This window comes from Podarcis bocagei (genome assembly GCF_964188305.1).
Source record: "Podarcis bocagei genome assembly, chromosome: W".
NCBI lineage: Eukaryota > Metazoa > Chordata > Lepidosauria > Squamata > Lacertidae > Podarcis > Podarcis bocagei.
This window is the reverse complement of record NC_138131.1, coordinates 51473179-51488246: the sequence shown is the minus strand read 5'-3', so window position 1 is coordinate 51488246 and position 15068 is coordinate 51473179. Positions and strand designations below refer to the sequence as shown.

Genomic DNA, 15068 nt, shown 5'->3' with positions numbered 1-15068 from the left:
ACTTATGCTTGGAATGTCTGGAATCAGTATTTTGGTACCTGGAAAAGGGCAGGCGACAGCTTACTCATGCCAAAAATAAGCAGGATATAAATGTAAGAAAACAACTAGCTAAATAAATACTCCCCCTTCAATGCCATCTAGGTCTTCAGCTGGTGGGTCAGGACTTCCACCAATACTTCCACCATGCAAATATATGGTCAATGATGAAGAAATGGGTCCCCAAATGCATGTTACTGAAAAGGATGGAGATCCCTATCTAGCCTTTCGTCCATCATTGAATCACAGAACTGTAGAGTTGGGAAGGCCCATGAGTGTCATCTAGTCCAACCCCCTGCCATGCAAGAATCTTTTACCCAACATGGTGCTCGAACCCATGACCCTGAGATTAAGAGTCCCATGCTGCACCAACTGAGTTATCCTAGGTTCAACAAGTCTTGTGGCAGCAAATTCCACACATCAATGGTGAGTGTGCTTTGCTGCGAACAAATAAGAACGTAAGAACATAAGAATCTGTTGGATCTGGCCAAAGGGCATCTAGTTCAGCATTCTGTTCTCACAGTGACCAACCAGATGCCTGTGGGAAACCTGCAAGCAGGATCCAAGCACTCTCCTCCCATGTTTCCAGCAGCTGGTATTCAGAAGCAGGACATAGTCATAGAATCATAGAATCATAGAATCATAGAGTTGGAAGAGACCACAAGGGCCATCGAGTCCAACCCCCTGCCAAGCAGGAAACACCATCAGAGCACTCCTGACATATGGTTGTCAAGCCTCTGCTTAAAGACCTCCAAAGAAGGAGACTCCACCACACTCCTTGGCAGCAAATTCCACTGTTGTCCTGACTAGTTGTCATTGATAGCTTTATCCTCCTCTGTGAATTTATCCAGTCCTCTTTAAAAGCCATCCATGTTGGTGGTCAGCACTGCCTCCTGTGGGAGGGAGTTCCATAGTTAAACTAAGCGCTGTTTATTGGGGCTTTGCTTAATGCTATCAACACACATGAAACTATTTCCCCAACTCCTGCCTGCTGGTTCCCCTTGCATGTTTCTTTTGGTGTGTTTTCTACATGGCTATTTTGCTATTAATCATTTCTATTGTTTTCCTTCTGCTGTTTGGGATCGTGGTACTGTTGCTTGAGCTGCTTGCAATTATATTTTATGGTTGCAATTTCATTCCATGTTGTTCATTTTAAATTGTTCTGAGCTGCCTTGGGGACCTTGTTGTTGAAAGGCAGGCTGGGGGGGGGGCAGTAAAATCAGGGGTCGATAAGCTTTTTTTTTTTAGTGCAAGGGCCATATTTGATAACCATCTGAGGGCCATGTACCAGTGTTGAATGGGGTTAGATACAAAAACTGGGTGGAGCAACAGGAGGGACTCTTTGTGCATTAGGCTATAATCCAGCTCCACATACCCTCCAAGTTTCTATACCTACCCCTGCCCCCATCTTCATTCAGGAAAGCAAGAGGCTTTGATCTCACATTCCAGCCAGGCAAAAGCACTTGAAGAGGGCACAAAGCAGGGGCAGGGAGGCTTGTGACCTGGAGAGAGTGCTAATGGTCAGAGAGAGAGAGGTCTGGTTGGTGGCATGTGGCTCCTGGGCTGAGCCTCCCATTCCTGGTTTAAATAAACAAAGGCACACAGACCTCTGGATTCACCCTCATTCCCTTAGCCCTTACAGTGCAGGGGCTGCAAAGGGGCTCTTCTCTGTCTGTTGTTGGACTAAAACTCCCATCATCCCATGGTGACTGGGGCTGATGGGAGTTGGAGTCCAACAAGCTCTTGGGATGTTGGCTACCCTGGCCTAGGTACATGCCGTTAAATCACATAAACAAGCAGCAATCTCCATTCTTTTAGCACTTATGGTCCTTATGTGGCCAAAACAGCACCATCTGTGCAAGACGGAGGGCTCAGCAAGCCTGGAGAAAACGGCAAGGTTTGAAGATAGGATAGGATAGGATAGGATAGGATAAGATCCCTCAGAGGAGAACACTCCCCCCTCCCCAAATAGCCCAATGTGAATTTAGCATACTTAGTGGAAATTGAATACTGTTTGGGGTGGGGTAGAACGGAGTAGCTGGAACCCTGAGCTGCAACACTCCATGGTGCAACGTTTTATTGCAGGTTGGACTTGCATTCATTCATTTACTTTCATTCCCCAGAGCACTGGTGACACATACGACTCCCCACTGCAGTGGGCACACTCCAATGCCGACTTCCAGAGCCAAAGGTGCAGCTCAGCCTGTTAGTTGTCTTTCTGGTATCTCTAAGCATCCAGCCAGAGTGCCGGCCATCAAGAAGCAGTATGCGTCCATCAGTGCCAAGTATAAAGGTGAGCTGTGGGAATAGATGGGGCAAGAGAGAGAAGGAGATCAGGAATACAGAGGTACCCATATTTTTGCCAGTCTGGATGTGTTCAACAGCATTGTTGAAAGACCCTCTGGCATCTGGTTAGCCCCTGTGAGAACAGGATGCTGGACTCGGTGGCTGGCTGGCTTGATCCATCAGGGTTCCTTTTTTGTTCTTGTGGAAACCAAAGAAGGAAACTGATCTACATTTCTCAGTCACCATCAGAACTTTCTTCCAAGAGTACTGCTAGCATGCGAGACAGTGCATATTTCCTTGTTAATAAATAATAATAAATAATAAATTTTATTTATATCCCGCCCTCCCCAGCCGAAGCTGGGCTCAGGGCAGCTAACAACAATAAAATAATACAACATTCTAAAATCATTTCATTATAAAATTTATTCAAATCAAATTGATGGCAACCATTGGGCTAGAGTTCTGTGAAGATTGCCAAAGGAGGGAGTCAGGCTAATAATATTTTTTTTCTTTTGTTTTCCTTTTCCTGTGGCTGGTATGTCACCACTGCTGTTGTCCTACCAGGGTAACGCTTGTTTAAAGGGGATGAAGGAAGGGGGTTGGGAAAGTACAGGCAGAGCATAGGTGGTTGAGTAAAATGGGAAATCTTCTCTGGCTTGAATTATAGTCCGAGCCACAGAAGAATTCAGGTGCCTTGTAATGCTCACTTCCTATTGCAATGCAAATATCCTGGCCCAAGGCTAGCGAGATTTTACCAGAGGGAGAAGAAAAGTATGTTGTGGGACTTCCATCAGCCCCAGCCAGTCTGGTTCAATGGTCAGAGATGATGGGAGTTGCAGTGCAGCAACACCTGGAGATCAAACACATCCATTCTTAAGGAAATTAGCCCTGAGTGCTCACTGGAAGGACAGATTGTGAAGCTGAGGCTCCAATACTTTGGCCACCTCATGAGAAGACTCCCTGGAAAAGACCCTGATGTTGGGAAAGATGGAGGGCACAAGGAGAAGGGGACGACGGAGGATGAGATGGTTGGACAGTGTTCTCGAAGCTACAAACATGAGTCTGATCAAACTGCGGGAGGCAGTGGAAGACAGGAGTGCCCAGCATGCTCTGGTCCATGGGGTCACGAAGAGTCGGACACGACTAAACTACTAAACAACAACAACAACACCTAGAGAGCTGTAGCTCCAAAACCCAATATATTATTCAATATATTATTCAACACAATATATTATTCCATTTTGCCCTTTTACCCAGTGTGGCAGCTCATAATCTGCAAATGCTAATGGTTCCGGGTTGTCTTCCCATTATTTTATTCCTCCCCCCCTTGTGGTTCTCTTGCAGGGCCAGGACCTGGGAAGTATGGTAGGTAGCCTCTCACTGGCATTAAGGACCATGACTTCACCAAGTATGCTGAGCCAGCCTACACAATGCGTGTGAAATCCAGTGAAAGATGTAAGATGCTGACAAGTTAGGTTCTGTGTTATTTGGGTTTTCCCAACAGCATTAACTGACCCACAGGGTGAAGCTGGCTAAACAACTGTTAAATTTGCTGGCAAAACATTTGAACAGAGATTGACAACCTGTGTTTTTGGGACTCTCTAATTATCGGGGCCACAGTTGATGGGACCTGGGTGATCCATGATCAAGAGCTGGGTGGCTTTCCAAAGTTTCCATTCCAACTGGATCAATGGCACTGCATGTAGGGGGCTAATGTAGTTGTTTCTTGACTACAACTCCCATCAGCCCCAGTCAGCATGGTCAAGAATGATAGGAGTTGTAGTCCAGCAAGGGCTGGAGGGTCTTATACTGCTGATTATTATGGTTGCACAAAAATCAGGGTTCTCAGTTGTACAGCTGTGGACCTTAGTGGGAAGAGGATGATCTACACTTAAGCCATGTTGAAGGATAACAGGAATGGAGGTGCAGGGGGGCGGAGCTTAACATATTCACTGCTATCTAGCTAGTGGGTGCCTTTAATTGATATCGGATAGGAAGTCAGTCATTGCAACCAAGCTAAATAGCTCAGAATCCACACCATGCCTCATGCAGACAATTCTTCTTTCCTTTGCAAGTGATCTCGATCACGGAGAGTCCTGGGCCCTTCTACTATGTGGACCCAAGCATTTCCCGTCTAGGGATATGGAGACCAGTTTCATTCTGCATGGTGCAAGAGAGAAAGCGGGCATGTAAGTTGAAAGATGAGAGATACTATGATGGTCAAGATGGGGCTGGAGTGGCATCTGTGCAATTTTGTGATGAAAATGTTTCTTTCTCACCTTGTGCAAAGAAGGCTTGTTGGTCAATCCCTGAACATGAAAGAGAGGGAATGAAAAAGAATGAGTGTGAGTGAATGAGCAGGTGTGTTATGCATGAAAATGGATGTGTGGGAGCATTATGTGTGGAGCTGTGGTCTTAAACCACTGAGTCTCTTGGGCTTGCTGAGCAGAAGTTTGGTGGTTTGAATCCCTGAGACAGGGTGAGCTCCTGTTGCTCTGTTCCAGCTTCTGCCAATCTCGCAGCTTGAAAGCATACCTGTGCAAGTGGATAAATAGGTACTGCTCCAGGGGGAAGGTAAACGGCGTTTCCATGCACTCTGGCTTCTATCACAGTGTCCCGGTGCACCAGAATGCTGGCCACATGACCCAGAAAGCTGTCTGCTCCTTCAGCCTGAAGTGAGATGAGCGCCACACCGCATAGACGCCTTTGACTATGTATGTAAGGTCCTTTACCTTACATTTACCTTTTACCTGCATGCATGTGGATTTGTGTATGAATGACAGAGAGCAGGGGTAGACTTTGGTAATACGGTTTTCTAAGTGAGGACAAAATTTGGCACTTCCCCCAATATATTTTATTTCCACAGTAATTCCTTTTGGTACAGTTGCTTTTTAATGGGGTTTCTCAGTAGGTACCCACATGAATATAAGTATTAATTATTACTATTATTATTACTATTATTATTGCTACTACCAATATTATTATTACTATTATTATTATTTTATGCCCCCTTGGCTCAGCACCCTGAGCAGGGGAACAGCCTGCACTGCCCTAGATCTGGCACTACAGAGAGAAGCATATGAAAAAGAGACAGGTGGCCTCACCCTCTTTTTTTATCAGCCACACTCACTGTTTGTCCCAGCCCCACTGGTTTGCAGGCCCTGGAAGGTTGACTGCATGGGAGTGTTGTCCATAGGCTGTAAAAGTTTATTCACTCTTTGATAAAAAAAATATTTCTGAGTAGGGGGTGTCAAGAACCAGACAGGAAAACCAGCTATGTACAGAGACCTTACCTAAGTGGGCTGTTTGATGTGGGAGATTGTCTGGGGTGATATCAAAGTGTAGTTTAAAAGTGTCTGTGACGCCCATCCATCCCTCCATTCATTCCATGTGTGTGTGTGATCCCTATTGCTTTCCAGCTATTGGCCTTGACCGAGTGGGGCTGCTCTGGATAAAGGGGCATTCAAGGAACTGGGGGAAATATAGTTTTCCTGATTGGTGTTCCACCAAGTCAACTGGGTTGAAAAACACTTTTTACCATTAGGGTGTCTAAGTGTCCTACTTTACAGAGGGCAGTCCTCTAGGCAAAGGGTTCTTCCAATAGTAACACCTTGAACCTGGCCTGGTAGCAAATCAGCAGCCAGTGCAGATCTTTGAGCACAGGTGTTATATGCTGACAAGGTCTCACTCCTGCCAGCAATCATGTTGCAGCATTCTGGTCAATCACGCTGGAAGTCTCATCTTCCTGATGCCAAGGGACCATAAGATGTTGAGCATGTGGCTGATGAACGGACAGAAAGGAGAGCCACCAAAAACAGCATAAGGGAAAACAAGAGGGTCATGCTGCTTTAGAGTCATAATCTAGGAAGTAGTCTGGAGGGTACCTATGGAATTAACAGTAAATGACAGTGAATTGCAAGGGAAGATGTCATGGAAGAGATTAATAGCAGTGCACTCTTAACTCCACAGGTGATGAACTTAGTTGGAAAGGCTGCTAGAAGAGGAGATTGGAGGACAATGCCATGATTTTTAAAAGTGGGGGGGATTTTCAGTCAAGGCAAGGAGGATAGTGCCTCTTCCTCCAACATCCTCAAAAGCACAACAGTTTACAAATGATTCAGCTTAAGAACAAATAGAATTCTCAAATTTAGAGAGAGAAAGAGAGAGAGAATATGCAAGGCTTGTCATCTACAAGGAGGAGCAGAGTATTGTAGCAAATACATGGGGAATGCTTTTCCCTTTCGTTTGAGAAACATCAATGGAAGCTTGGGATCTACTAATAGATCAATAAGTGGGTTTTTTTTACTCCTAACATTAGCAAGTAAAACAGCAACTTAAAAAACAAACAAACCCTGCATGGCAGATTGCTCCTTCTCTTTAAGCCTCAATGTTTCTCACCTGTCAGATTTTACATCCATCATTCCTGCCTCCTCCTGTGCTCCTGTAGGATATGATGTATCTGTTACGATATAGAAGCAATGCGGCCGCGAGCTGGTAGCTTGAAAGCAAAACATAATGGGAATGTTGGGACTGTTCCGTGGGAAACAGAGGGACAGTCAATTAACAGTGCAGAGAGCACCGGAATTAGCTGAGAGCGTAATATGAGCTGTACAGGAAGTACAGGTGGAGTTTGTCTCTCGGCTGTTGGAGTTTGAAGAGAGCAGTCGTGTTTTTCTGTAACGCTGCAAAGACAGAAATAAAGGCATGTAAATACGTTTCTGTCTATCTCTTTCCCCTGCCTGGGGGGGGGGGGACAGGAAAGAGGGAGGGTGTTCTTCTCACGCTGAGAAGGATCGCCTATCACGACCTAGCCTGTATCCTGCTGGGGAATGCAGACAGGGAGGTCATCAGGAGATCAAGCCGGGTGCCTAGAGAGTTGCCAGTTTCTCCTAATAAAGGCTTGATTCCCAACATCTGGTAGCAGAGGATGGTTTTGATCCATGAAAGCAACAAGAGAGGTTGATGGAGCGTACTTCATCCTCTGCAAGGAGATAAGGAAGATATGGTAGCGTGCGGATGGAAGCACCGGAGGAGGTGTTTTTGCTGAGCAACGGAACCCCTAAGGTATGCTAATTTTATGGCTGTGAGAGTGAACGCGAATTGAGACATTCTTCGGTTCATTGAGTGTCTGCTTTTGGATGAAACCAGCACTGAAAGAGAGCCACATATTTCGCATACCTGAGTCTTGATAAGCCTGGAATGTCCAGTTGCTAAGCAACGAAACGTCAGTAAAGTGGAAAGTTACCGGCCAACAACGGAAGAGGGGCTGGGACTGTGAGAGGCTGGTAAACAGCGTTTGTTTTGTCTAATATCTCACTGCTCTTGAAAGGACTTTCAAAACAGCCTGTGTTTAACTGCCAAGTGAGGCAGTAAACAGCCAATAGACTCTTGGAATTTTACAGGCTCGAGAGTGAGAGCTGAGGCTTGGATTCAAAATGGATGCCAAGAAGGGAGGAGGCTTACCTTACCCACCTCCACTGACTAATGACAATTATTCCTCATGGTCTGTAAAGATGAAAGCCCTGCTTCAGAATCAGAGGATTTTTGGGGTGATTGAAAACCCCATCCCTGCTGCACCAACGCCAGGTTGGAATTCACAGAATGTGAGAGCCAGGACGGCCATAATTCTGTGTATCTCAGATGATCAACTCGTGCATATTCAGAATTTGCAATGCGCGAGTGAGATTTGGCAAACGCTGCTGTCAGGGGTTCAGGAGCAGAGGCACAGGAAAGGGAGGGAACAGAGAGCGAGGGGGAGGAATCCGGAGGTAATACGAGCGATGACAGCGGCCCGAGATCTCCGAGTCTTTCCAGTGAGTCGGAAGATTCACAGAAAGGGGCGCCAGTGGTCAGAGCAAGGGGGGCGCCTAGGGGGACACCCCAGGTAGAAGGGACCAGAGGGGACTCAGAGAGCAGCAGTTGAAAAACGGGACCAGCTTCCCCACCAGAGCGCAGTAGGGGGGAGGGGTCCCAGGTATCGGGATCTGGCGGCTCGCCGCAAGCGGGAGGGCAGGAGTTAGGATTGGCCACACCTCCATCGGGGAGCGAGGAAACGGTCAAGAGGAAGGTTGAAGGCTGCGCGCGCGCGCCAAGTTCAAATGCACAGGAAGGCAGCACAGTAAGCAGCCCGGATAGGGAGCCAGGTCCTAAAGCCCGCCGCAAGGAGGGAGAAGAGTCGGGGGGGTCAGCGTCAGAAGAGTCCAGGAAGGAAGAGACCACGGGGGGTAGAGGGACCCAGAGGAGAAAGGAAAGACGGAAGAGGTGGAGTAAGGCTAGAGTATTAAGTTGGTGTACAGGAGGCGGAGACTCAGACGGAGCTTCGCCGGTATAGCTTCTAAGACGTAGAGCTGCGCGCTGTGGCTTGAAAATGGAAACTGTAGCTCAATAAAGAAGTTTGTACAATACTGCCGGCTAGCGTGGTCCTCTGTGAGCTGGGACCTGGAAGCGGCTCTGACAGCTGCGTAGAATACATCAAAGAGATGCTGGTTCTTCAGCGTAGCTGCATTTTAAAAGCTGACCAATCTAAGGCTAGTGCCAGATGGAGATGTACAAGCGCATCTGACAGAGATGAAATTCTTACGCCAGCAGATGGCGGAATGCAATTTCCCTCTACAGGAAGAGATATTCTGCTTCATGATTATTAACAGCCTTAATCGGACTTATGCTGCTGCATCGTGAGTGCCGGAGAAGGCCTCTCCCTCCTCAGGCTCACTCCATCCGGCCTAGGGGGCGGGGCCCAGGCTCACCTTCGCCACAGCTTTAAGAGGCCTCATTGGGGTCTGGGACATCGCTGCTGCTGCATCGGAGTGTCGGAGAAGGCCTCTCCCTCCTCAGGCTCACTCCATCCGGCCTAGGGGGCGGGGCCCAGGCTCACCTTCGCCACAGCCTTAAGAGGCCTCATTGAGGCCTGGGACATCGCTGCTGCTGCATCGTGAGTGCTGGAGAAGGCCTCTCCCTCCTCAGGCTCACTCCATCCGGCCTAGGGGGCGGGGCCCAGGCTCACCTTCGCCACAGCTTTAAGAGGCCTCATTGGGGTCTGGGACATCGCTGCTGCTGCATCGGAGTGTCGGAGAATGCCTCTCCCTCCTCAGGCTCACTCCATCCGGCCTAGGGGGCGGGGCCCAGGCTCACCTTCGCCACAGCTTTAAGAGGCCTCATTGGGGTCTGGGACATCGCTGCTGCTGCATCGGAGTGTCGGAGAAGGCCTCTCCCTCCTCAGGCTCACTCCATCCGGCCTAGGGGGCGGGGCCCAGGCTCACCCCCGTAATAGCTTTAAGGACACTGGTGCTGCTGCAGCAAATGTTGAAGATGTTTATATATATTTTAAGGTGTTTTTATTGTTTACTTTGTTGTACCACCGTGAATGGTGGTTTTTATCTATGTATTTTTGTTTGTTCCGTCTTGTTTTGTTTTTGGGGTTGGACATCAAGTGGGGTGGGGATTGGTTTTGTTTGGGCATAATTGTTTTGGTTGTTTTGTTTTCTAATTTGTAAATGGAGGTTAGTATGAGGCTTGGGATTGCTACCGTGGAGGGGCGAGGGAGGTATGGAGGTGGGGGCAGATGTTATAGGCGAAGGGGATTGAGATACGGATATGCTCGTACCCCTTCCAATCTGCGCCCCATCCCGAGGGACGAGGGTAGGGTGAGCAAGGATTACTCACCTCCTTCACTGGTGTTGTGCAATGCCAGGTCTATAGGCAACAAAAGCGCTACCCTGCGAGATTTCTTTACCTCGCAGGGGGTTGACCTGGCTTGTGTGATGGAGACCTGGGTGCGTGAAGGGGTAACTGTTACCTTACGAGAGATGCCGCCCCCGGGTTTCTCCGTCCTCCACCAGTCACGGACTGTGGGCCGGGGGGGAGGGGTGGCAGTATTAATCCGGGAAGATTGTTCTTTCAGGGCTCTAACATCGCCATTGATCCCCGGCATTGAATGTGTTGGCCTAGTGTGGGGCTCCGAGGAGAGCTTGGCTGTCTGGCTGGTGTACCGGCCACCTAGCGCACCAGCAGCCACCCTGTCAGGCCTGCTGGAGGCGGTGGCCGGCTGGGCCTTGGAGTTCCCTAACCTATTGGTATTGGGAGACTTCAACTTCCACGCTGATGCCACTCCCTCCTCACAGGCTCTGGACCTGGTGTCTTCCATGGCGACACTAGGGCTCTCCCAGTTTGTTTCGGGCCCCACACATCAAGCAGGCCACACGCTGGATTTGATCTTTGGCGCCGGTATAGATGTGATCATGTCTCCTTCGATGAAGGTGCCATGGTCTGATCACTATGCTCTGAAAGCCAGGATTGATGTTCCACCCCCACCCTGCTTAGGTGGCGAGCCGATTTGGGCTCGCCCGCAGAGGCTGATGGACCCTGATAGATTCCGTCAAGCCTTGCGGGACCTTTCTCCCCCTGGCGACTCATTGACTGAGCTTGTTGAGGGCTGGAATACCCAGCTCCTGGCAGCCATCGATGAGATTGCACCTAAGCGCCCTCTACGACCCCGCAGAAACCGGGCTCCCTGGTTTACCGAGGAGCTTCGGAAAATGAAGCGGGACCTCAGACGGCTAGAGCGAGTATGGCGGGGTGCCCGTGACGGAGCCTCAAGAACATCTTATAGGGTTTTTATGAAAACCTATGAGATGGCAGTGAAGGCCGCTAAGAAGTCTTACTTCTCGGCTTGCATTGCATCCGCTAGCTCTCGCCCGGCGCAATTATTTAGTATAATTCGGTCTTTAACATCCCTTGAAGGACAGCCAAATTTAAATAACAATCTGACACACAGCTGTGAGGCATTTGCGAGCTTTTTTGCGGAGAAGGTCCTGTTGCTCCGCCATGACCTCCCTGCCAATTTGGATACAATAAAGGAACTGGAGGCCCCTCGACTGTCCTCGGGTCCAGTATTGGACCACTTTGACCAGATATCTCCAGCCGATGTGGACAGATTCCTCCAAGCTGGAAAGCCCACCACCTGTCCTCTTGACCCGTGCCCGTCATGGCTGATTAGAGCGTGTCCAGACGAGGTGCGGGCCCCCCTGGGGGATATCATCAATTTGTCCCTTGGCACCGGGATATTCCCAGGGGAACTGAAGGAGGCGGTGGTGCGTCCGCTCTTAAAGAAAACATCATTAGATCCCTCAAATCTATCCAATTACCGCCCGGTCTCGAATCTTCCATTCCTGGGTAAGGTGATTGAGAGAGCGGTTGCTGAACAGCTTGGTAGGTTTCTGGATGAAACATCTGCTTTGGATCCATTCCAGTCCGGCTTCCGCGCTGGTCATGGGACCAAGACGGCTCTGGTCGCCCTAACAGATGATCTCCGCAGGCAGCTGGATCGAGGCGGGTCGGGGCTGCTGATTCTTCTAGATCTGTCAGCAGCCTTTGACATGGTCGATCACGAACTCCTGAACCACCGCCTTGCCGACGTGGGGATCCAGGGCACAGTCCTTCAATGGCTGCGCTCGTTTCTCTCTGGTCGGGGACAGAGGGTGGCGCTTGGGGGGGAATTGTCATCGCGCCACTCCTTGGTGTGTGGAGTGCCTCAGGGTGCGATTCTCTCCCCGATGCTTTTTAACATCTTTATGCGCCCCCTCGCCCAGCTTGTCCGGAGTTTTGGGCTGGGTTGCCATCAGTATGCTGATGACACCCAACTCTATCTGTTGATGGATGGCCATCCTGACTCGGCCCCAGACACACTGACCAGATGTCTGGAAGCTGTGGCTGGATGGTTACGTGGGAGCCGGTTGAAGTTAAATCCTTCGAAGACAGAGATCCTCTGGCTGGGGCGGGACGATATGGGATTGAGGGGGCAACTCCCATCTCTTGCGGGGGTGCAATTAGTGCCAGCACCGTCCGTTAAGAGTTTGGGTGTAATCTTCGATACCTCCCTCTCCATGGAGGCGCAGATTACAGCTATAACAAAGGCGGCATTTTTTCATCTCCGCCAAGCTAAGCAGTTGGCCCCTTATCTCTCTCGCCCTGACCTAGCCACTGTGATCCATGCGACGGTCACCTCCAGACTGGATTATTGTAACTCGCTCTACGTGGGGCTGCCCTTGAGACTGACCCAGAAACTCCAGCGGGTGCAGAATGCCGTGGCGAGACTCCTTATGGGGTCTTCGCTGCGAGATCACATTCACCCGGTACTATACCAGCTGCACTGGCTCCCGGTGGAGAGTCTAGTACCAAAAGAGCCAGAGTCTAGTACCAAAAGAGTATTAGAATTAATTCAAGAGTTTGGTCAGGTGGCAGGATTTAAATTGAACAAATTAAAAACTAAGGTTTTGGAGAAAAACTTAACATCATTGGAAAGAGAGAAGTTCCAGAATGAAACAGGTTTGACTGTGGTTAAGAAAGTGAAATACTTGGGGATTAATATGACAGCTAAAAATGGAAATTTGTTTAAAGATAACTATGAAAAATGCTGGACGGAAGTTTAAAAAGATTTAGAAATTTGGTCAAACTTGAAGCTTTCCTTGTTAGGTCGAATTGCTGTTATAAAGATGAATGTATTGCCAAGAATGTTATTTTTGTTTCAATCATTGCAAATTTTGGACAAAATGGACTGTTTCAAGAAGTGGCAGAGAGACATTTCTAGATTTGTCTGGCAGGGCAAGAAGCCCAGAATAAAATTTAAAATATTAACTGATGCAAAGGATAGAGGTGGATTTGCCCTGCCAGACTTTAAACTCTACTATGAATCAGCGGCATTTTGCTGGCTGAAAGAATGGCTGCTTCTTGAGAACACAGACATTTTGGATTTAGAAGGTTTTAATAACGTTTTTGGGTGGCATGCATACTTGTGGTATGACAAGGTTAAAGCACATAAAGCATTTAAAAATCATATTGTCAGAAGAGCATTGTTTAATGTCTGGATAAGATATAAAGATTTACTTGAAAATAAAACCCCAAGGTGGTTGTCACCGATGGAAGCAAAGGCCCAGAAAAAGCTCAATATGGAGGCCAAATGGCCGAAATATTGGGAAATTTCGGAACAAGAAGGAGATAAACTGAAATTACAGAGTTTCGAGAAATTAAAAAGTAAAGTGAGAGATTGGCTCCATTATTATCAGATAATGGAGGTCTACAATTTGGATAAAAAAGTTGGCTTCCAGGTGGAAAATACTAAACTGGAAACAGAACTGTTAGAACCCAAAACCAAGATTTTTGTCAAAAATGTATAACTTGCTGTTGAAATGGAATACTCAGGATGAAACGGTTAAATCTGTCATGATTAAATGGGCACAAGATGTTGGACATAATATTAATTTTGCTGACTGGGAACAGTTGTGGACCACCAGAATGAAATTTACGGCATGTAATGTCTTAAGAGAAAATATTATGAAAATGATTTACAGGTGGTACATGACCCCAGTCAAGCTCGCAAAAATCTATCTATCATTTGCCCGATAACAAATGTTGGAAATGTAAAGAAATGGAAGGTACATTCTTTCACCTTTGGTGGACGTGCCCAGAGATTAAGGCTTTCTGGGAGATGATATATAATGAACTGAAAAAGGTATTTAAGTATACCTTCCTGAAAAAAACAGAGGCCTTTCTCCTGGCCAATTGGTGCCAAAGAAGGACAGAACTTTTTTTATGTATGCAACGACAGCAGCAAGAATACTTATTGCAAAGTATTAGAAGACGCAAGATTTGCCCACTTTGGGAGAATGGCAGATGAAGCTGATTGACTGTATGGGACTGGCAGAAATGGCTGGCAGAATCCGTGACCAGGGAGAAGAGTCGGCAGAGGAAGATTGGGAAAAATTTAAGGACTATTTACAAAAATATTGCAAAATTAAGGAATGTTGAATGATGTTGGATTGAAATTAAGCGGTTTTCAGCTGTAATGGTAAAAGGAATTTGATAAAATGGTTTTCTTTTATTCAAAGTTATAATAATCTAAGAAAATAAAGTGTTTTTTTCTTCTTTTTCTTTTTAAGCTGTAATGCTTTGAGATAAGGATTTGCTGTATGAATAATCTGAATTGGATATACAAGAAGGGGAGGTATGAGGAGGTCGGGGAAAGATGTTATGAGAAAATAAGCTGTGAAATTTATGTGTTTTTGGGTTTTTTTGTTCTTTTTTCTTTTTGTTTGTAAAAATTGGAAACTCTAATAATTTTTTTTAAAAAAAGGAAAGAAACCTGCAAAAGCATTGCTGTCAACAAAAGCCGCATTTTCAACGGAGAACGCTTTTGTTCTTGACACGGGATGCACACAGCACATGACATCGCACAGAGATCTGTTTTCAACATTTAAGAAGCAAAGCTTCACTGTGAAACAGGCCAATGGCCAGGAGCTGAAAGCGACCGGGTTTGGAACTGTGCATCTTGAAAGTCTGAACTTGACTATAAACAATGTGTATTTGGTTCCTGATGTAAAGTTCAATCTGCTGAGTGTTTCGCAGATCACAAAGAAAGGACTGACTTTGTCCTATGATAGAGAAAGCTGCAAAATCTTCAAAGATGGAGAGCTGTATCTTTCTGTCAGAGAGAAAGATGGGCTGTATTTGTTGACTTTTATTCAAAATGATTGCATAAATTGTAATGCATCTGAATCTAACATGATTTCTTTCGCAGGTGTGTAGAAAAACGTCCAGAAGACGACGCAAGTAATCAAAGCTTTTCAGCGAGTGTATGCTGATGTGATTGGTCCTCTAGCACCATCTAGAGGCAATGCAAGATATTATCTTGTGTGTGTGGATTATTTCTCTCATTATGTGTGGGTATATATATTGCAGAAACCACAAGAAGC

The 15068-nt window shown here is 47.1% G+C and overlaps 1 long non-coding RNA gene across 1 annotated transcript; it reads left to right on the top strand.

Moving 5' to 3' along the window:
- The first annotated feature begins 2256 nt into the window (after positions 1 to 2256).
- On the top strand, positions 2257 to 4507 carry LOC308577924. The gene is made up of 3 exons (XR_014003776.1): positions 2257 to 2329; positions 3667 to 3777; positions 4398 to 4507. It is a non-coding gene; the product is annotated as an uncharacterized lncRNA (long non-coding RNA).
- Positions 4508 to 15068: the final 10561 nt, after the last annotated feature.